Genomic DNA, 22,604 nt, shown 5'->3' on the forward strand with positions numbered 1-22,604 from the left:
ATTCAGGAAAGGAAAATAACAAAGAATCAGAAGAATCAGCAAACATTTTTATCCCATAAGTACTCATCATAGGCAGCTACCATTTGGTAGAGCTGAGCCTGCCATTTCGTCCCTCTCTAGTTCTGGAGCCCCTAAGACAGGCTGACCTAAAAAGCCTACCTCTAACACGCCCGTGCCGTCTCAAGGCCTTACTGCCTCAGTGACCCTGCGTTGCCACTCCCTGGGAACTCAGAGGTGCCAGCACCCTCTGGTGATCTATGCTGAGTTGAGGAAGAATGTTTTCCTCCTTATTGAGACTTGTTGTGATGGAGAAGTCCCCATGTGGTGCTCAGTGTTTCCCAGAATATTCAAAGCAGCAGCCCTTGCAAGCTTTACCTCAACCCACTGGGTTCCCTCCAAACCTAAGGACTCAGAAAAGACTTTGCGAGAGGATCTGCCACGGGAGCCGAGGAAATCACCACTGCTTCCTCAGAATCCCCCTCACCCCCCAATTAAGCCTAAGAGCTTTGATGTGGGGCCAAGCTCCTTCTCCCCAGAGGCACTCATCTTTCCCAGAGTTCCTCACTTCGCCCGCCCTCTGACTTCTGGCTGGCGGCCTGCCAGTTTGCAAGCAGCCCCAAGGTACCTCAGTCCTGACAGAGGACACAGCTGAGGCCAGAGGTGGGGCCGCTGCTGCATCATTTCTCTCTACTTCAATCACTAATGAGAACGTGAATCTCCAAACATCATTTTCAACATCAGAAACTGTTAACAGCAGATGCCTCCAGAGAGGGAAACAGAGCAGATGCTGGATGAAAGGAGACCAACTGTTTTACACATTTCTTACTAGTTTTGAGTGTTGTGCTGTGCTTATGCATCATCTTTTCAGGGAGTATAATTTTCTAGATAATTACTTTAGAAAGAAAAGTAACTTTTTCAGAGTATTTTCTACAATGCAATACTGAGGCCTTTCCTTTGTACTCAAATGGTTTAATAATCTCATAGGTAAAAGGTCAGTAGGTTAAAACAAAAAACTGGTGATTAAGAAGACAAATGTCAGACACTAAACTCACTCTGAGACCTTAATTTTCTTTACCTCTCTGCCTGTTACCACGTTTGTAAATTTGGGATAATTACAGTACCTGTCTCACAGACTTATTGTGTGATGAAATGAATGGATGCATGTGAAAGTTTTGGTGTCTACCAGATTGTAAATACTGTGCCATTGACTACTATCAAGCATCATACTTATAAATTGTTGCTCACCTCTGCCACCCTCTGCTGTGGCATGTGGTAAGAAGAAAAGCAGGTAAACATGCCTCTGAGCAAAACAGCATATAGACTAAGTAAAATCTGAGTGCGTTCAAAGCCCCTGTCACTCTTTGCTATGCGACTCCAGGCCGCCAGAGGAACACTTCCTTTTGTGTGAGCCACATGTGGTACGCAGTATAGGACCCGAGTCAGGAACCTGGTTCAATCAACTGTTCTCCACTCACCTGCCATGTGCCTCTTGGTCAAACCTCACGGTCTCCAGTCTTAGTTTCTTCACAGGAGTGTAACGGGACCAAGGAATCTAGTGTATGGGAAAGGGCTTTGTAACCACGAAAACCCTACAGATAAGGTACAGTTATTCAGAAAATATACAATTGATGGTCTATTAAATAGAACAGCTAAATTAAACAGAAGGAATGTTTAGGAACTGGAACCACCCTGAAGTTTCTACACTGCCATGAAAGAAGTCTACTTTCTGGTAAAACTCTGCAGTAGCTAAAATCAACTGCTGAAGAAACAACCCTCTCTCAGAATACTCTCCTGGTAGAGTTGCTGCTACCCCCTGGGTCACCACCCTCCCAGGGTAGAAGAACCCTGAGACTCTGAGAGCTTCCCTTTCTCTTCCAGATGTTTCCTCTGGGTCTACTACTCTGAGTCCTTCCACTTCTCCAGAAATAACATGTTCCCTTCAAACCCAAGGCACCAAAACATACTGCAGGTTCCTATACTTCAATCCACAACAGCTTTTAGTAAATTCAAACAAACCTCAGAGAACCAACTTCACCAAGTAAGTAACTTACTCATTAACTAAGTCTTCCAGGCCACAGTTTCCTTACCAGAAAAATGATATTTCAAATTCTAAGAGTCACATGAACTTGGCACAAGTATAAATTTAGTTTTGACTGTTTCTTATCTCTCTGCCCATTCTGGTTAATTCCATAAACTTCCACCCATAGACTCAGGCTGAAAACCATCTCATGCTCAGCTCCCTCCAGTTTTGAAGAAGGTGGGTCCTGACTTGTTTGAATCCTCAGATGTGAAAGGACTTGCTCACCTGGCCAGGGTTCTTCCATAGCTATTGTTTAGTAAAGTCTTGCCTAGTGAGGAGACAAAGAATACTTGGATGAAGGATTAGCTTATTCATTCACTTAATAAATATTTACTGAGTATCTGTTATACACCACAGGGAGCAGTTCAGTAAGAACCTAACCCACCTGTTAGGTGGAGGTGGAGGTAAAGGGGCTCAGGCGGTATTCCAGAGGAAGTAAAGTTTGGCTGAGAGCTGAAGGAAGAATAGGAGGCAAATCTCCTAGGAGCATTCATGAGACCAAAGGCCTTGCAGTGGGAGAGAAGGAAGATGAGTGAGTGAATGAATGAATGAATGAACTAATGAGTGAATGAACGGGCAGCCAGGTCTTACCCTTGGCAACTGGTACCTCTCATTAGGTTCCTTTTTCTATTAGTACATCCCTGTTCCCTGACATGTATGGTTACATTTCATCAGTCTACAAAGCAGACTGTGAGTCCTGGACATCTACCACTGTGGTTAGAAAGGAATTTTGCAGTATTTATATAAATGTTTCCTTGGTTTCTACTGTGTGGAGCGCAGTCACTATCCAAATGGAGGGCTGAGAAATTTCAAATTTTCAGTACTAATTCATTAATTTCCCCCAATTTATAGCTTCCATTTAGCCCTTTCCATTATCAGCATAGTTGAAATACCTCCCTAAACTAGCTGGAGCAATTTAGATATTTACATTTTGCAATAAGATCCAGTAAATCTAGTATAGAATTTAACCACACTTTTCTTTCACAAGGTGAAAATCCTCTAGGGAGATAAGTTTACTAAGTAGACAGAAGAAAAACTTTTGTCATTCTTGAGAAAAGGGGGAATGAGGGGGAAAAAAAAAACAAACCTGTAAATGTCACTACTGACTAATCCCATCTATTTTGGAAGGCCCTGGGGGGTTTTAGGGCTTTCCAAGTGGTAAATTGAACAGTGGCATTCCTCTGAAAAAGGAATGTTCTGCGTCTTCTCCCTGGAATGCTCACCTGCTGTGGTGGAACAAAAGGTGAATGGGGATGTGGAGGCACAACCTGCTCTCGGGTACCAGAGGTCACCTGTACTTTTAAAGCCCATGAATCAAGCATGTCCCTCATCTGATAGCTTTCTTCAGGCCACTGTGGTCTTGTGATAATGCCTCTTCAGCACTTGTCTCTCCTGCTGCTTCTATTACTATTGATTCCTCTTATACCTGATCTTGGACTGATACCCAGATCTGTTCCCATGAGCCTGCCCTGAACCCTATCAAATCCATGTGATTCCTAAGAAATATGTTACTGTCAAAAATTCAGAAAGTGTTTTCATTGTTAAAAATGACATTTGAATTATGCTGGTATTCACTGGAGAAGGAGTAGACCTGTGTAGCTAAGGAAATATGTCTGTCCTTGCCATGGTTTTTAGTTTCCACCAGGCTTGGACGAACTTCCTATATTTACCACTATGTTTTTTCCCAAATGAGGTCGAAGACATTAGGTTAAAAATAAATTTTTGCAATGGTGGTTTGTTATATGAGTCTCTCTGTTTATATGAGTCTCTCTGTTTTTGTGTACGCCTGAAATTTTCCATGATAAATGCTTACAAAAAGAAAAATAAGTAAGCACAGCATTTCCCAGACTATAGGATCCTTGCTGCTTTACTTGCTCCTCTCCAGTGCCACCAAAGACATCCGCAGCTAGGGAAGCTCTGAAAGCTGACTTCAGGCAGTTGTGAGTCAGCCCTGGATCCTATTTTGCTCAGTCACTTAGAAGTGGAACTCAATATTTTTGTATCTTACATCCCACCAATACTTCCATAAAGTAACTCTGTCTCACTGTGGTTAAAGATTCACTTCTTTTGAGAAGAAATTACATATTAACATGCATTCTGATGTTACTCTTACCTTTATTTAAAAGGTAAATGTTTTAAGGACATTAATCATTGCTATACTATTATTGGGAGTAAATTTTATTCTTATGTCTAGAAAACATATTAGCAAATGATTATGTCATAGTAGTTAAATTTTGCAATGCAATACTACCTTAAGGCTATTTTCTATAAATGTCATTGACACAAGTTAAAAAAAAAATCCATTGAACATTTACAAAGTTAATAATAATGCCTAGCATGCTTGCAAATAATCATAGGGTGAAAATATGCTTGCTTCTTAGGAACTGTTATAAAAATTCCACATTCCACCTACACAACTTCTGGGTCACAAGCATTCTACTCCCAGTTGAAAGCCATTCTCTCAGAAGACGTTTCTAAATACACCTAAGGTCATGACAAGTAGTGTTTCATTTCCTCCCGTCCTGTCGATGGAGAGTGGCGGACACACAAAGGAGATGCAGAAGACAGCGGAGGACTCAATGCCAACTTTAACCAGAATGCTAGTCCTTCCCCACCTCGAAATACCCCAGCTTGGCCCTGACATCAAATGTGGGCCCTTGGCTGTAACAGGAAACAAATTCCTCATGCTCCATTAAAGTGTCCTGTGTTATCTTGCCTGGAAAATCCCATGGACAGAGGAGCCTGGTAGGCTGCAGTCCATGGGGTTGCGAAGAGTCGGACACAACTGAACGCCTTCACTTTCACTTTTCACTTTCATGCATTGGAGGAGGAAATGGCAACCCACTCCAGTGTTTTTGCCTGGAGAATCCCAGGGACGGCGCGGCCTGGTGGGCTGCCGTCTATGGGGTTGCACAGAGTCGGACACGACTGAAGCGACTTAGCAGCAGCAGCAGCAGTGTTATTCAAAAGAAAACCTTAGCATCTCCTTAATAATATGGATCATTTCAACTAACAAGATGATGGCCAGTCTGAATTAGTGAAAACCATCTTTATGCTTTAATGTGATTTATTGGGCAGTCTTTTAAAGTCATTTCATTACTTGCAAAATTATGGTGTAACTCAAAGGTAGGCTAATACAGAACTGTTTTATGGGTATCTCTTGCATGGTGACTAGGTAGGAAAGACTTTTCAATGTAGTTAGTCATTAAATTCCAAAATGTCCAAATAGAGCCTGGAAGCCATCTGTTCTTTCAGTTTTTTGATTGTCTGTTTTTAAGCCTTTTAAATAGAATTCTATTTCCATTCCAAAAGCAATGGCTTTGCCCAGTTTGAACTGTCAGATTTACTATGGTCTGCTCTATATTAATTATTAATAGATTGTGACCTTTTGTTAGAGCATCAGCTGCATGCAAGAACTTAAAAAGGAAAAGTTGCACCAACCAAGCTTTCTTAATAAACCCTGCTCCAGGATGAGGGAGCAACTGGCAATCTCTGGGAGGAACTGCAGAGTGAAGCACACAACAAGGGCCCTACCACATCTTCTGAGAGGTGCACAAACAGTGCAGGGAGCCTGTGCTAAAGGAGAGCATATGCTGTGTGAGTTCAACATACACATCAGATTGGGCGCTACCACATCGTTAGTGCCTAAGTGCACATGTAGCGTGCACGCTTGTTCCTCATAGCAGTCTCCTTTCTCTTGCCCATAGCTACCCTGCAGAAGGGAGCCTAGCCCAACAGCCAAGTACTCCCCACTCTTATAGTAAATGGCAGAATTAAAACCCCAGGGTGCCCTTTTGGATTAAACAAGATTCAAGGGAGTAGGGTTCCTCGTAAACAATTACAGAAACAACTTTAGGGAGAAGACATGACTCAGTCAGGGCAGGTGAGAATAAATGTAAAAGTGGAACGTATATTCCAGTTCTTCTGTTTATTCTTCCAAAACCCATTAAAATAGCATTACAAAAAAAAAAAAGATTAAGGAAAAAACCCCTAAGCAGCCAACGGAATCTGCCTCCCACGGGACTTGAGCCACAGGTGTGGGCAGAATGAAATGCCAACAGGAGCGGGGAGATTAAATGAGAAGGTTACAATGGATGATGAGGTACTCATGCAGGTACACACGCACGCACTCCCCGACAGCACCTCTTGGACCAACCCTTTTCAATGGTTCAGCTATCAGAATACTTGCAAGGCAAGTTTACATCCTCCAGGCAACAGATTGGACAACTCCTCCCTGGGGAAACTGAATATCCCAAGAGAAATCTGTCTCCACTCCTGCATACATTTAAAGGTCCTCCAATGGAAAAATTGAGAGCCCTGCCAGATCTCTCTTCAGAAAAGCCTGCCCGCTGATAAGCCCTACTTACACAAAACTTCCAGTCAGCGTTGCAGTGCCTCCCCTAAAAATAAGTGACAAAGACATTTGAGAAAAGCCACACCTTTGAAAGAAACAGACTGAAACAAACTAACAGGAAGAAGAAATTCAGGGGAAATAAAATTACAAGGAGTAGGGGAAAAAAAGGTTTTAAGTTAATATCAACTTCCTTAGCGAGATAAAAAATATACTCATTTAACAAGATACTATTTCTTTTAAAAAGAGGGCTCTTAGGAATTCTAAATATGATAGCAGAGATGAAAAGCTCCATGGAAGGGTTAAATAATAAAGATGAATAAATCTCCCAGAAAGAATAGGGAAAAAGAGAAAGAAGTTGACTAGAGAAAAAAAAAATTTTTTTTCTTTAAAAAAACAGAGGATCGATCCCAAAGGGTTAATATCCAGAAAGGGAAAATAAAGAAAATAGAGAAAGAGAGGCAGATGAGAAAGAAGGGCTAAAGGGAAGGAGCGGGGAATAAAGCGGGGAATAAAGAGTATCATCCTGACAAACAATGTAGCTCTTATGTAGTTAGTACTGAAGTAATAGAGCACATCATAGAATGTGGAGTTCTAAATCTATAATAACTTGAAACAGAAAACAAAACAAAACCTGAAAACCAATGGAATTTACAGTGTAGAATCCTCAAAAGGCTTGAGAACTAGCAGTCCCAGAGACTTCATAAATTGGGGGTTACAGCAAAGCAATTAGACCTAAGAAGAGATGAGTGGAGGCCATTTGAGAAGCAATTAGAGCCTTCTAAACCCTCCCGGTGGCTCAGTGGTAAAGAATCCACCTGCAATGCAGGAGACATAGGTTTGATCCCTGGGTCAGGAAGATCCCATGGAGAAGGAAATGGCAATCCATTCCAGTATTCTTGCCTGGAGAATCCCATGGATAGGGGAACCTGGCAGGCTACAGTCCATGATTTAAGAAAAAAAGAGTCAAACACGATTTAGCAACTAAACACACACAACACACACACAAGCCTTTCCTGCTCTATACCACTGGGTCTACACCCTGCTCTTCCACAGCCCTGGAAGACAGAATGTTTATTCTTTGAAGAAACTCTGGCTTGGAGGTCAACTGGCCTGGTTGTATGTTTGGGAACAGTACCAGAAACTAGGGCATTTGGTGATCCTAAAATGCTGTCTAACTCCCAGCTCTCCTTCCCCAGCCCTATTTCCTCAATGGGGTACCAGCACACAGGCAGCATACTTGTAACCTTGGAGGAGGTAAGAAAAGTTTTTCTGGAGAGTATGACCAGTCCCTAAAATGTCCAGAAAAAAGTTAATCAGAGGTTTCCTAAAATAGTGCTTCCAGATCACATAGTAGGAATCTCAAAATCAACAAGCCCTGTCTATAAACTCAGAGCTTCCAATTAGCTTTTTGGTTCACTAATCTTGAGTGGACATCCAAGGGTTACCATATATCTAAGGAAGGCCTAGAATAAGAAAAGCAAAGAACAAAACTATTAGATAAAAGCAATTTGGAAGAAAAAATATATATACAGAAATTAAAATAAACTTTAAAGTATTATTAAATATGTGACAATGCTACACCCTTAAAACAAGAATAGGAATCTTAAAAAGGAACATTTAGTTTGCCAAAAAACAGAAGCATTAGAAATTAATAAACATTAATGGTAATAATGAAAAACTCAAAAGAAGGAAATCTGATTAACAACTGTTTCAGAAAGAGGGAACAGAAAACCAAGGGGAGGAAATCATCCATAAAATAATTTAAGAAAATTTCTCAGAAGATATGAGCATCCAGATTTCCTGAAAGGACCACTGATGGCCCAGTATAATGGATGAAAATAGGCTTATGGCCAGGAACATTACTGTGAAATTTCACAACACTGGAACAAAGAAAAGACCCTTTTTTTGCCTTGACTCCAAGAGGATGTTCTCCATCAAAACAAAAGAGTAAACCAAGAAAGAGGAAGAGATAAGAAATCCAACTCAGGAGAAAAACAGGGAATTCCAAGATTGATGGTGAAGGGAAGTCCCAGGGTGACAGCTCTGCAACAGTGTAGAGAGCTCTTACCCCAGGACAAGGCTGGAGGAGTGGAAAGGCTCTATTCAAGAGAAAGACAGACATCGGTAGGTTACCTAATGGTGGTTGACCTGTATCTATCAGGTGTGTCTATTAGAGGGTCGTACAAAGAAAATTACACAAATGGGAGGAAAGGCAACTCTTAATTTCAGGAAAAATAAGGAGAAAAGAAACAACCAGAGTCCACAATGCTCAACTGTAAATTGTATTTCCTTAACAAGTGACATAAGTGCATACGTTGATTTAAGCAAGGTGTATTATCTTAGGAGCATGGGGCACAGGTACAGAGAGGAACGGGGTATAAGACAGTTGGATGCTTATCCAACTCTTAACACAAAAGGCGACAGAAAATGTCTAAAAGTCACATTTTAAGACAGTATAATTCAGGCATATTATTTGGAAGCACCAAGATGTGTATTCCAGAAGAAATGGCTAAAAAAATGACAACTGGTTGCCTCTGGAAAGAGGCCCTGGAGGAGTGTGAGGACTGATGCAGGGAACCACTGTTTTGTTATAAATTTGTCAATTCTATTCAACTTTTTATATGGGCATATATAACTTTGATTAAAAAAAATTTAAGTACACTTTTTTCAAAATGAAAAGATAAAATAAATGTAAAGGATTTTAGTTCTTAGTTAATATAATAAATCAACATGGTGAGGGACTACTGACTCCTCCAGTTCTTAGTTAATATAATAAATCAACATGGTGAGGGACTACTGACTCCTCCAGATAAGAGGATGGTCTCATTCTCCTCATTCCCAGCATCTAGCACAGAATAGGAAATCAGTAAATATTTGTTGTTTGATTGATTCCTCTGTTAATGGGTGTCTTGGGCTACATTAATAGAATAATTCTAGGGGGAAAGTTAATAGCTAACATTCATTGAACACCTACTTTGTGTCAGTCTTTGTGCTGGCCATACATTTTATGTTGTTTAATTTTCACATGAGGAAGATGCTGACTTTGTCCCCATTTTATAGATGAGGTCTACTCTTAACCACTAATTTTTACATCCAAGGAGGAGGTGTTTGGTGGTCAGTATAGTGTTGAAACATTTTATAACAAACAGGCCACAATGGGAATATTCTGTTCCGAATACACACACACACACACACACACACACACACACATACCGTCTTTAGAGGTAGAATGTAATCACAGGAAGTTGAACAGGATGTGAGAAGACCAAAAAGCATGCCAGTAGGTGTGGGAAATAGGGATAGTTTCTCAATGATGATAGTTTAATCATGTTTCAATGGGGCTGGTAAAGAAAAGGGATGGGATTTGTTCTTTGTGCCCCAAGTAGTAAAACTATATCTGACAGTAGAGATTATACAAAGCTATGTTTCAGTTTAAGGAAGAACTTTTCTGCAGTTCAATGGTAAATCAACTACTCTGGAAAACAGATGGTCCCATTAGAAAATCATTAGTTCATCAAACTCCAGGTCTAGAAGCAAATCTAAAGAAATTTCATCCAATCAACCTCAAGATGCTTGAATCATCTTTACATCATCCTCCTAAGAAGCACTCTAAATCAGAGATAAAGAACATATCAGAGGCAACACATCAAAAAAAAATTTTTTTTAAATCAAAGTTATACATGCATACAATTTAAGGAGTTCAACAAGATTTGCTAAGGAAAAACAGAAACTCCTCACTAGAGATATCCACTTTCAATTTTTTTAAGGTAATTCTTTTAGAAAATTTGGAGGGCTACTCTCAAGTTGATGTGTGCAGGCTTCTCATTGTGGTGGCCTCTCTTGTTGCAGCATGCAGGCTCTAGAGCATGGGCCCAGTAGTTGGGGCACAGGGGCTTAGTTGCCCCATGGCATGTGGAATCTTCCTGGACCAGGAATCCAAACTGTGTCCTCTGCATTGGCAGGCAGATTCTTAACCACTGGACCACCAGGGAAGTCCCCAATATACTTTATGTGGTGATTGTGGTTAGATCAGCACGTAGTGCTTCCATTACTATAACTAGTTCTTCCCTAGTATCTCAGTCATAAAGAATCTGCCTGCAATGCAGGAGACCAAGGTTCAATCCCTATGTCAGGAAGATCTCCTGGAGAAGGAAATGGCCAACTACTCCAGTATCCTTGGCTGGAAAATCTCACGGACAGAGGAGCCTGGTGGGCTGCAGTCCATGGCGTCACAAACAGTCTGGCACAATTGAATGACTAACACACTTTACTATAACTAAACACTATTCAGAGTTGAGTCAGGATTTAAGCTATGATTATTTTTCCTTTCTTACACATCTTTGTATTTCATTCATTCCTCTGGAATGAATAAAAAGACTCACCTTTTGTCTTTGCTTAATTTCTTATGTATTTACCTGTAATTCAAGCCCTCAATTTTCTGTCACATGTCTAAATTTCCTCTCAAGACACTCACATGCATAGGTGCACACTTGGCATCTGAGAACTTCCTTTACCATCACCTGAAGAGTCCCTTCACCTTTCTCCTATTTCCTGTATGTCCTGTCTCTCTCTTATTTGGTTTTCTCCATTGTTTCAGAGGTGCTCATTCCACAGTAGCTTCTTGAGAAAAGTTGTGTGGGAGGTAAAATTTTTTAATGTTTTCAAGACTAAATATATCTTGATTATACCTCATACCTGATTCTAAATTGTATACTAGCATTGCTGTAGAGAAGTCATTCTGATAGCTGTTCTTTGTATATGACTTGTTTTGTCTCCCTTGAAGCTTTTAAGATTGTCTCCTTGTCTTGAGTGATGGGCACTGAGAAGTTTCACAGTGCTGTGCCTTGGGTGTGTGTCTGTTTCCTTGCACTGTGCTGGGCACTCAATAGAGAATTCCAGTCAGGAAACTCATGCCTTTCAGTTCTGGGAAATATATTTTGTTTCCTCTCCTTGGTTTGTTCTGTTCCCTCTTTTGGCCACTCATTCAGAAACTGCACTTCCTGGATTGATCCTCTAATTATTTTATCTTTACTTTTCTCCCTTGTTTTCTATCTCATTTCTTTGTATTCTAATTTCTGAGATGTTTTCTCAACATTTTCCTCCAACCCTTCTACTGAAATATTCATTTTTATGTTATTTTATCAATTTCTAAGAGCTTTTTGTGTTTTATAATTTGCTCTTTCTAGCATCCTATTTTTATTTTCTGGTTAATTTTTTAATCTTGAAGTTTTTTCTTGCATAACCTCTTTTTTTCCTCTATGAATTAGCTGTTTCCAGTTGTTTGTTTGACTTTTTGGTCTCTCTCTCTCATTTGAGGCTGTTCTTTGAAGTCTGGTATTCCTTGAAGGTCTACTTATATCAAATAGGAATTTAAAAACTGACTGGAAGCTCTGGCCTTTGAATGAGCTTTGTCCAATTTGGGTTTCACTTTAATCTATCTGGGTTTTTATTAAACATCAGAAACATTAAGTATTTCTTCCAGAGTTGACCAGATATGGCAGAGCATACTTTTCTATATTTCTGTTTGAAAGTTAGAGTCCTAGCTGATAAAATTCTAAGATCTGAGGGGTGTTTTGGGGCACTATCTCTGCCATTGCCCTCAACTATGCTTGAGTCCTCAGTCCAAAGACTGTTTTATCATCTGCAGAGGAGAAAAATAGACTCCAGGCTCCTATTGAGGTTGGAGTGGAGATGGGATCTAGCATCACTGAATTGTTAGAAGGGTCCAAGACTCTTAATTACCTCACAGCATCAGTCAGCTCATTGTATGCTTCCCCTGTCACTCTAGGTCCAATTCCAAAGTCTTTGGGGAATTCTGAAATTTAGAAAGCTGATCCCACTACCAGCATAGGATTCACCTTTCCCAGGTCTGCTAAGTTGGTTACCACTTTTCCACATGCTTTCCACCTTTAGGATATTTTCGTTTGGACTCCTTCTCTAATTCCCTCATGTTTGTCAGTCTGTACCTTAAAAAAACATAAAAAGCAGTTTATTCTAGCTTTAGTGGTTTGGGAAGGAAGAAAGAACTAGAAATGTGTGTTCAATTTGCCATCTTTGCCCCCAAACATTCCCACTCCATTTTTGGGCAATTTTGACAGAAAGTTCCATTCTATTGGTATGATCTCTTTGGAGGAAAACTGGTCATATCAAATTTTTAAATACAAATAATCTTTAATCCAGCAACTCTATTGCTGAGAGTTATTTAAAAGATATATTTGTAAAAGTGATCAAAGAAATAGAGATATCTATTACAGCATATCTTTCATTCAAATACATAAATAAACAAATAGGAAACAATCCAACTGACTATTGGTAGGAATATGCAGAAATAAATGTCAGTTTATCCATGTAATAGGAGACCTTTCAGATGTATAAAACAATGAGGTAGTCTATATAGAGGCAGACAAGCAGAGTGACAGCTTGTTACAGAGCATGAACTTTAAAGCCAGGGATCATATACCAGCTTTTCTACTACATGACCTCAGGCAAGTTGTTATAGCTCCTCTGCCTCTGTTTCCTCATCTGTAAAATGGGGTTGGATTTGTTTCCTGTGCTCTACAACAAATTACCACACAGAGGCTTAAACAATATGAATTTATTATCGAACAGTTTCCATGTATCAGGAGTCCAGGCACAACTCAACTGGGCCTTCTGCTCAGGGCCCCATACAGTTGCAATCAAGGTGTCCGCTGGGGTGTGTTCTCATCTGGAAGTTTAACTGGGGAAGGATCTGATTTCAAGCTTGCTCAAGTCATTTGCAGAATTCATTTCCTTATGTCTATGACTGAGGATCCCTATTTCTTATTGGCTGTCATCTAGAGATCACCTTCAGACTTAAGAGGTTGTCCTCAGATTCTAGAAAGCAGCTTCAGTTCCACACAACATAGCTGCTTATTTCACCAAGTCCCCAAACAGTGTCCAAAGCAAGATGGAGCCTTCCATGTGCTTATGTGCATGCTCAGTCACTTCAGTTGTGTTCGATTCTTTGTGACCCCATGGACTAGCCCACCAGGCTCCTCTGTCCATGGGATTCTCCAGGCAAGAATGCTGGAGTGGATTGCCATGCCCTCCTCCAGGGGATCTTCCTGACCCAAGGATTGAACCCATGTCTCCTACATCTCCTGCATTGGCAGGCAGATTCTTTTACCCACTGAGCCACCTGGGAAGCCTAGAGACTTACATAATGTTATGCAATCATGAGAATGACATCCATCACCTTTGCTATGTTCTATTGCTTAGAAGCAAATCATAGATCCCAACCACACTCAAGGGAAGGGGACTGTACAAGGATGAGAACACCAAGAGCAAGAGATTATGGTGGTGGTGGTGGGGGGGGACACTTTGGGGTCAGTCTGCCACAGGGATTAATAGCAGTACCTATGTCAAAGGACTAGTGTATGAAATGAGTTATATAAAACAATTTGGCAGTGTACGGTTTACAGTTAGCATTAAATAAAAATTAGCAATTTTTATTATTAGTCATTATCATTATTATACCTGACAATATGAAAATATATCCAAGCAATGTTATAAAGCAAAAAAGCAATTTACAGAACAATGGACAGTATGATCTTTTGTTTAAAAACTTTAAAACATATAAATGTATATATTCTTACATATATAGAGAAATTGTTAACTGTTAATATTTATGGGGATAAAATAAGAGTATAAGAAGAAAAAGAGAAAGAGCTTCTTTATAATGAATTGAAATATGTCTCATATAAAAATTATCCACTGGTGATCATCACTTTGGTTACTCTTCCTTGAATGAACTCCAGTTTTTGAAGTGTTTGTTAAAGGAACAATCATTTGGATTTAAAACAGGACAATTCTTCACTGCATAGGACTTTCCTGTGCTTTGAGATCATTTAGAATCCATGGTCACTGCCCACTAAATACATTAGATGCCTCCTACTCATATGACAACCCAAAATGCTCGCCATGCCCCCAGTCACATTTTCGAACACCTCTAGGGAACAGGCAGAAGTTTACTGTTGAAAATCACCATGACCCTTCAAAAAGGTGGTACCCAGAACTGTTGTACCTACTGATGGAAAGGTAGGGTATCTCATAACCTTTAAGAGCCCTTCTAACCTTGAGGTTCTAAGAAATTGCTGATCTAGCCCAGCTGTATCTCAGAGAGTTCCTGAGGGCAGTAGGAGTGGATATGATGGACTCAACAGAATTAGGAAGAAACAGTACAAGTCAGGGTATGATTAAGGGGCAAACTCTGCTACCAGTGATGCCTCTTGTTACTGTTCCTTTATAACCATTCCTATGGCTCTGTCAGTTTTCCATCTTGGAAGGCAATCCCTTAAGTGTAGTGAGTATATCCATTCCTCACTGGGGCAAAGGGGAAAGCTTATCCTGACTGATTTGCACCTATCAGAACCAGTCTATGGTCAAGTGGTTCTATCTCACTAAATGTCAGCAGCATCTCTGGCAGTTATTGTGACAATCAAGAATTCCCCACACATTTTTAAATACCTCTGGGGAATAATAACTACCCAAGGTCAAGAACTACTCTGACTCTCTTTTTTAAAAGGTATTGCTATTCAAGGTGGGAGGAGTCAAATAGAATTTGCAGCAATAACTAATATCCATTACAGTATTATCATCTCTGTTGTGAAAGTAAAAAAACTCAGGCTTAGAAATTTTAAGTAATTTGTCCAAAGTTATTCTGTGATCAAAAGCAAGTCACTTAACCTCTTCCATGCTCAACTACTTCTTTTATAGGAAGGTAACAGTACCATCAGAAAGTTAAACTTTGTGCTTTATACAAGCTGAACACACAAGCATAAACGTATGTGTTCCTTTACACATTAACCTGCCTACACTTCAGAAAAGAAGAATGAAAATCTTAGAGATGGCACCAAATGACATGTCCCAGAATTGTCTCAAATATTGTGATTTCACATTTTTTTCTCAGTTGAAACACAGTAAGTTTTTTGAAAGAGTAAGTGAGTGTATGTATGTTAATATATGTGGATGGGCAGAGAAAGCTTTTCCTGACTTAGGATCTGTCCTCAGTGGCCCTGGGAAAAGGACAGTACTCAGTTGGCAGTTACAATCAATTAGCCCCTACAACTGACAGATGACTTGGACATGATCCCCAAGAGAGGACTGTCTGAGCACACTTGAAAGGAACGAGACCAAGCAACCTGGACTCTGCCTTTTAGTCAGTGTGCCCTGAATCTCTCACTGTCCCATTGTTTATCTCACTCCTGTGCTGTCCACTCAGCCACTGCTTAGGCAAATCTGTTCTTAGTGTCTTCCTGCTGCTGCTGCTAAGTCGCTTCTGTCGTGTCCAACTCTGTGCGACCCCACAGACAGCAGCCCACCAGGCTCCTCTGTCCACAGGATTCTCCAGGCAAGAATACTGGAGTGGGTTGCCATTTCCTTCTCCGAGTGTCTTCCTGGAAACATTCTACTCATGCATAGAAGCTTCTTCCACCCGGTTCCTGGAAAACCTTTGCCCACATTCTCAAGATTTTCCTTGTACCACCCTAGCCCCAAGTCCTGAAGTCTTAGCCTCCCCTATTGTGAAGGTACCAGTGACTAATCAGAAAAAGAAGGTGATTTCCTACAGTCTCTCTCCCGTCACACACTTAAAGGGCACTTAAAATGCCTTTTAACCTATTGTTCAAAAACCCAAGATAAGTATTTTCCAAAGAACAGCCATTTATTGCTTGGTCTTTTGACTTTCTAGTCTTCATCATTTTTTCCACAGGTAAGTCTAAACAGGGTAGAAGTGGTATCCAATTTATTTGCAAAGTACATAGCATACTACTACACTCTTTTTTCATTCATTCATTTAACAAAGGAATAGTTTGTTAACAAATGATAGTGAGTCATTTCTGTGTAAAGCTGAACAAGAGACTCTACCCTCTAGGAATGTACAGATAGATGACTAGGAGATAGAGAATATAAACAATTACAATATAGGAAAATGCTTGCCTCCCTGGAGCTGTTTTCAGGCTCACTCAGGTTGTCTGCAGAATTCATTTCCTTCTGTGTCTGTAGGGCTGAGGACCCTATGGGGTAGAGAATTAGGAAAGACTTCACGAACTAAGTGGCATCAAGGCTGCCCTACTCTTCCCAGGTAGCCAAGAGGAGGAGGGCATTTTAGGAGAAGTGAATAGCAGCACAAAGGCACAGCATAGAGTATATTCAGAGAATGTCTAATAGTTCAGCATTACTGAGCCCAAAGTGTGAAGGGAGAGTGGCAAGGTGATAAATCTGGACAAGTAGGCAGACACCAAACCACGAAAGGCTTGCATGACAGATTAAGAAGCCAAAATGGAAAGTCACTGAACCATTTTGAATCAGAAAGTGATATGATCAGATATTTTTTCATGAAAGATTCTCCCTGGCAGGAGGAGCGTAACAAATGAAGGGGAACAAAATGAGGATCTGCTTTAAGGCAAGATCTAGCAGGAGATGGCAAGCCTTGAACTAGGGCAATGACAGTGCAAATGAAGAGGAAGAGACAGGTCACAGAGAATATGATGAGTTGAAACTCCTAAGTGAGGGTAATAGGAGATTCACCTCATCAATAAATACAGTATGGGGAGCAGATTTGGAGAAAAGGAGAATCAAGTCCAGTTAGCTTGCCAATGCCTGTGGAACATGTGTATGGGGATATTCAGGATGAGTGGACTAGGATAAAGGTCTCAATCCAAGCTTCAGTTGAGATGAACGTATGTGGGAGTCACATCCATAGAGATGACGGCTGGAGCCATAGCAGATGATGATGAAATTCCCCAGGGATTGTGTGGTTCAATTCAGTTCAGTTCAGCCTCTCAGTTATGTCCAAATTTTTGCAACCCCACGGACTGCAGCACAAAAGGCTTCCCTGTCCATCACCAACTCCTGAAGCTTGCTCAAACTCATGTCCATCTAGTTGGTGATGCCATCCAACCATCTCATCCTCTGTCATCCCCTTCTCCTCCTGCCTTCACTCCTTCCCAGCATTAGGGTCTTTTCTAATAAGCCAGTTCTTCGTATCAGGTGGCCAAAGTATTGGAGTTTCAGTTTCAGCATCAGTCCTTCCTGTGAATATTCAGGATTGATTTCCCTTAGGATTGACTGGTTGGATCTCCTTGCAGTCCAAGGGACTCTCAAAAGTCTCCTCCAACACCACAGTTCAAAAGCATCAATTCTTCAGCACTCAGCTTTCTTTACGGTCCAACCCTCACATCCATACATGACCACTGGAAAAACCATAGTCTTGACTATAAGGAACTTTGTTGGCAAAGTAATGTCTCTGTTTTTTAATATGCTGCCTAGGCTTGTCATAGCTTTTCTTCCAAGGAGCAAGCGTCTTTTAATTTCATGGCTGCAGTCACTATCTGCAGTGATTTTGGAGCCCAAGAAAATAAAATCTGTCACTGTTTCCATTGTTTCCCCATCTATCTGCCATGAAGTGATGGGACTGGATGCCATGATCTTCATTTTTCGAATGCTGAGTTTTAAGTGAGCTTTTTCACTCTCTTCTTTCACTTTCATCAAGAGGCTCTTTTGTTCTTTTTCACTTAGTTTTAAGCCAGCTTTTTCAGTCTCCTCTTTCACCCTCATCAAGAGGCTCTTTTGTTCCTCTTCTCTTTTTGCCATTAAAGTGCTATTATCTGCATATCTGATGTTGTTGATATTTCTCCTGGCAAGCTTGATTCCAGCTTGGGCTTCACCCAGCCTGTCATTTCGCATGATATACTCTGCATAGAAGTTAAATAGGCAGGGTGACAATATACAGCCTTGACGTACTCCTTTCCGAATTCTGAACCAGTCTGTTGTTCCATGTCTGGTTCTAACTGTTGCTTCTTGACCTGCATACAGATTTCTCAGGAGGCAGGTGGAGAAGGAGAAATAGAGGACCCAGGGTGGATTTCTAGGAACACATAAAAGTTGTCTGGAAATTACAAAGAGATTGAGACAAACAATAAATGTGGTTGACTCCTTTGGATCCTGCTTGCTTGTGAAGTCACTCAGTCGTGTCCAACTCTTTGCGACCCCATGGACTGTAGCCTATCAGGCTCCTCCGTCCATGGGATTTTCCAGGCAAGAGTGCTGGAGTGGATTGCCATTTCATTCTCCAGGGGATCTTCCCAACCCAGGAATCGAACCCTGGTCTCCCACATTGCAGGTAGACGCTTTACCATCTGAGCCACCAGGGATCCTGACACTGTATCTTTTCTTTCATACAACAAAGGTCTTAGACAAATTGGGTCAATAATACTTTGTACATTATTATATTGGAAGTTTTAAAGGAATAGGATTCCTTTAAAAGGAATTTTTTTTAAGGGGAAATGGATTTATTCCCCCTTTATTAGAATAGCTGTGTGTCGGAAGCTAAAGGAACACACTTAAAACTCCAATTCTCACCATGTGTTGACCGACAATTTACTTAAATTTTGATTTCTATGAAACAGAAACCTTTCCATTTATAGGAAGCTCAAGAATAGGCAGAATATGATCTCTGCTGATTAGAAGTCATAATAGTGGCTACATGTGAAGGGTGGTTATTAACTGGAAAGAAGCCAGACAGAATTCTATGGGGTAATGGAAATGTTCTATATCTTGATCTGTGTGGTAGTTACATAGGAGATACATATGTAAAAATTCTTCAAACTGTGCATCTAAGACTTGTGCATTTTACTGCATATAATGTAGTATTTATAAATTCTATATCAGTAAAAATACATAATCCAAAACAGAAGAGATGTAGCATGTATTCATGTACAAACACATATACACACACCAGATGGATACACAACGAGGTCTATGATGCCCAGGAAAAAAAGTAATATCATAAGAGGACTGATTCACTTGGAGTGGAAGGAACTGAAGGACCCCATGAGATCTAATAGCTGACATAATGAAAAAGGGAGTGTGGGGAGATCAGAATCCATTATTAGTGTGGAGTGTTTTAAGCCCTCATGGGTGAAGCAGGCCTGTTGATGGCAAAATTCAAAGCGGGGCCAATGGTGTGGAAAGCTCAAATGGAAAAGAAGTGAAGATCATTGGCAATGAGAAGGTCTCCGAGAGAAGGAACATTAGAAGGATCGGCTGTATGGTCATTGATGCTCTTCATAGAAGATGGCGGGAGGGAAAATTTCAGGTGTCAAAGACATCAGAGCATTTGGGGAAGTGGCCAAGGAGATGCATAGATAATAGCTTGAGAAGACAGCAAACCATTCAAGTGACTCAATAATGTTTTTTGATAATGATAATAAAGGGGGAAAAACTTAGTAACTAATTTAGGGCAAGGCATTCTTCAAGAAATGGAGTTTTTAAGTGAAAATGAAAAGTTGAAAGCTAGTGTTACCTTCTTGGGAGGGAAGGAAGAATTGTTGGTGTTAGGTCACTTTCTCTTTGCTTCAGTAGCCCTCTGTGCTAGGCAACCCTAACAAACCAGCTAAGACTCTCCCCTCAATCCCCATCCCAATGAAAATTTCCCGGAGGACACCGATTGTTAAATGTCGGTGCAATGAATATTTAATGAATGAAAGGAAGAAAGGAAACAAAGGAGGGAAGAAAGGAAGACAGCAGGGAAGAATGTAAATTAAAGAAAACCTCAGGCTAGAATTTTTTTAAGTGTAATACAACATAGTGGGATAAACAGGATTCAAAAATTTTAATGCTGTAAATTGCAGTTGTGTATGTGTTTACTTGCTTGGTCATGTCCAACTCTTTGCAACCCCACTGACTGGAGCCCACCAGGCTCCTCTATCTATGAGCTTTTCCAGACAAGAAAATTGGAGTGGGTTGCCATTTTCTCCTCCAGGGTATGTTTTTGACCCAGGGATCGAATCTGTGTCTCCCACTGAGTCATCTGGGAAGCCCAAATTGTAGTTAGCTGTTATGAAACTGAAAATTTACCGAAAAATAATATTTTAAAATTCAAAAATATTTTTAAATGGAAAAAATATTTGTATTTATTCAAGGTATAGGCAACTGACTAATTTAATGAACTGATCAAGTGTCAAATGATCAGAAGGAAGTAACTTCCTAGACCCTCCCCAAAAGATAAGAACTAAAATGAGCCCATCCCTAGGAAGCAGGGTTGAAAGGAAGATGGGAACCCATTAACAATCACATTAATATTCAATGTTATTTTATCCTGGGTGGAGTGCCCTCAAATTTTACTGTATCAGAGTGTGACACCTAAAGCAGCAGCAGCATCACACTTGCCCCCTTTGTAAAATGTATTCCTCTGAGTTCCCAAGTGAGCTCTGGTGGAAATTAGAATCTGCACATGCCCAAGAAGAAAACAGAAGATTAATCAACCTGTAAGGGTTTCTTCTGCGACTTCAGATAAATCTCTCAGAAATACCCATCTGGTTCAGGGGACACAGAATGGCAGGGTCAAGTAAGCAAGCAGAGGAGACAGCAGTTCCCAAGAAGCTGGCCAGTAGAGACTAGCCAGGGCCCAGAATGGTCTGCTCATACTTCTTCCAGGCTCTCCCCTCTCTACAGCTCCTCATCTCTCCCCAACTTTCTCTCTGGTGGTCTCATCAGGGCAGAAATCATTCTAATAAATCAAGGAATTAAAGACTAATCAAACCATCTCCCCAGGGAATTGTGAAAAGAAGCCTATCTAATAAGGAAAAACTTATCTCTAATGGCAAATTTTAGCCTCCAAGGCCCCCGTACCCAAGAGTTATTTGGGAAGCTGGAGTTGTACCACATAGGCATCCACCTGGTAAGAATATCTGGATCAATGCATCAGTATCCAGGGGTCTTGAAAAGGCTCAGTCACAGTTGTTCTAGCCCCTTGACAGCTGGGAACTGTGTAAGGGGTTGATCTCACAGCCGCTTTTCTACCAGATATATCCTGCTTTCCAGCTTCTGTGAATTAAGATACACCATGTTTGCAGATTTTTCTTAAATAACATGTCCTTTGAGGTAAATAAAATTACCGTTTCATGATGCATCACCTAAACAGCTGAGGGCTGCTTTCCAAAAACTATAATAAAATCAGTTCCTATCCATAATCTTAGAAACTGTGAGAGCGTTCATTTAGTGTTTGAAAATATGAAATATGTATGGGGAAGATAAACCTGACCTAACATGTATGTAAAATCTATTCTCTAAAAGGAAAACTGTAGTCCAAAATAGCACAGGTAAGATTCAGTAATTAAGATAAGAGGTTAATAATTTCACATGTAACCAATCTGTGTTTGCTTAATGCCAGTAGAGTAAATGTGACTTGGATATAAAAGCAAAACATTTGTTTCTGATTAAACTGAAGATATAGTCATTAATCTTTATAACATAATCTGAAAATAAAAAATTATTGAATGATTGATCCAGGAGGACTGCACTGTGCAAGAACAGAACCTCAGAATAGCCATCAGAGAGTTCTATGTTACATTAGCTCTGACCAGAATTTCTACATCCCAAGCAGTTATGAAATATGAATGGCTGACATAATGTGCTTCATTATACAGTTAAAATATTATTTCTTAAAGGGGGATATATAAACCTCCTCTTTCAAAACTAAAGATCCCTGGGCCCCGGGCCAGCCCAAACCATAGAAATTGGAATTTCTGAAGAGTAGAGCTGAAGAATTTGTACTTTTAAAGGCACTCCAGATGATTCTTATGAATATTAAAATTTGAGAGCTACAAAGACTCTCACTCTCTAAATACATATGTGGTAGTGGTAGTCACACAGTCGTGTCCGACTCTTTGTGACCCCATGGACTGAAGCCTGCTAGGCTCCTCTGTCCATTGGATTCTCCAGGCAAGAATACTGGAGTGGGTTGCCATTCCCTTCTCCAGGGAAATACATATATATATAAATAAAAATTTATATATATATATAAATGTGTGTGTATATATATATATATATATAGAATAGCAAGAAGAGATAAGAAAGCCTTCTTCAGTGATCAATGCAAAGAAACAGAGGAAAACAACAGAATGGGAAAGACTAGAGATCTCTTCAAGAAAATCAGAGATACGGAAAGGAACATTTCATGCAAAGATGGGCTCGATAAAGGACAGAAATGGTATGGACCTAACAGAAGCAGAAGATATTAAGAAGAGATGGCAAGAATACACAGAAGAACTGTACAAAAAAGATCTTCACGACCCAGATAATCACGATGGTGTGATCACTGACCTAGGGCCAGACATCCTGGAATGTGAAGTCAAGTGGGCCTTAGGA

Source organism: Bos taurus, chromosome 4, assembly GCF_002263795.3.
Source record: "Bos taurus isolate L1 Dominette 01449 registration number 42190680 breed Hereford chromosome 4, ARS-UCD2.0, whole genome shotgun sequence".
Classification (NCBI taxonomy): Eukaryota; Metazoa; Chordata; class Mammalia; order Artiodactyla; family Bovidae; genus Bos; species Bos taurus.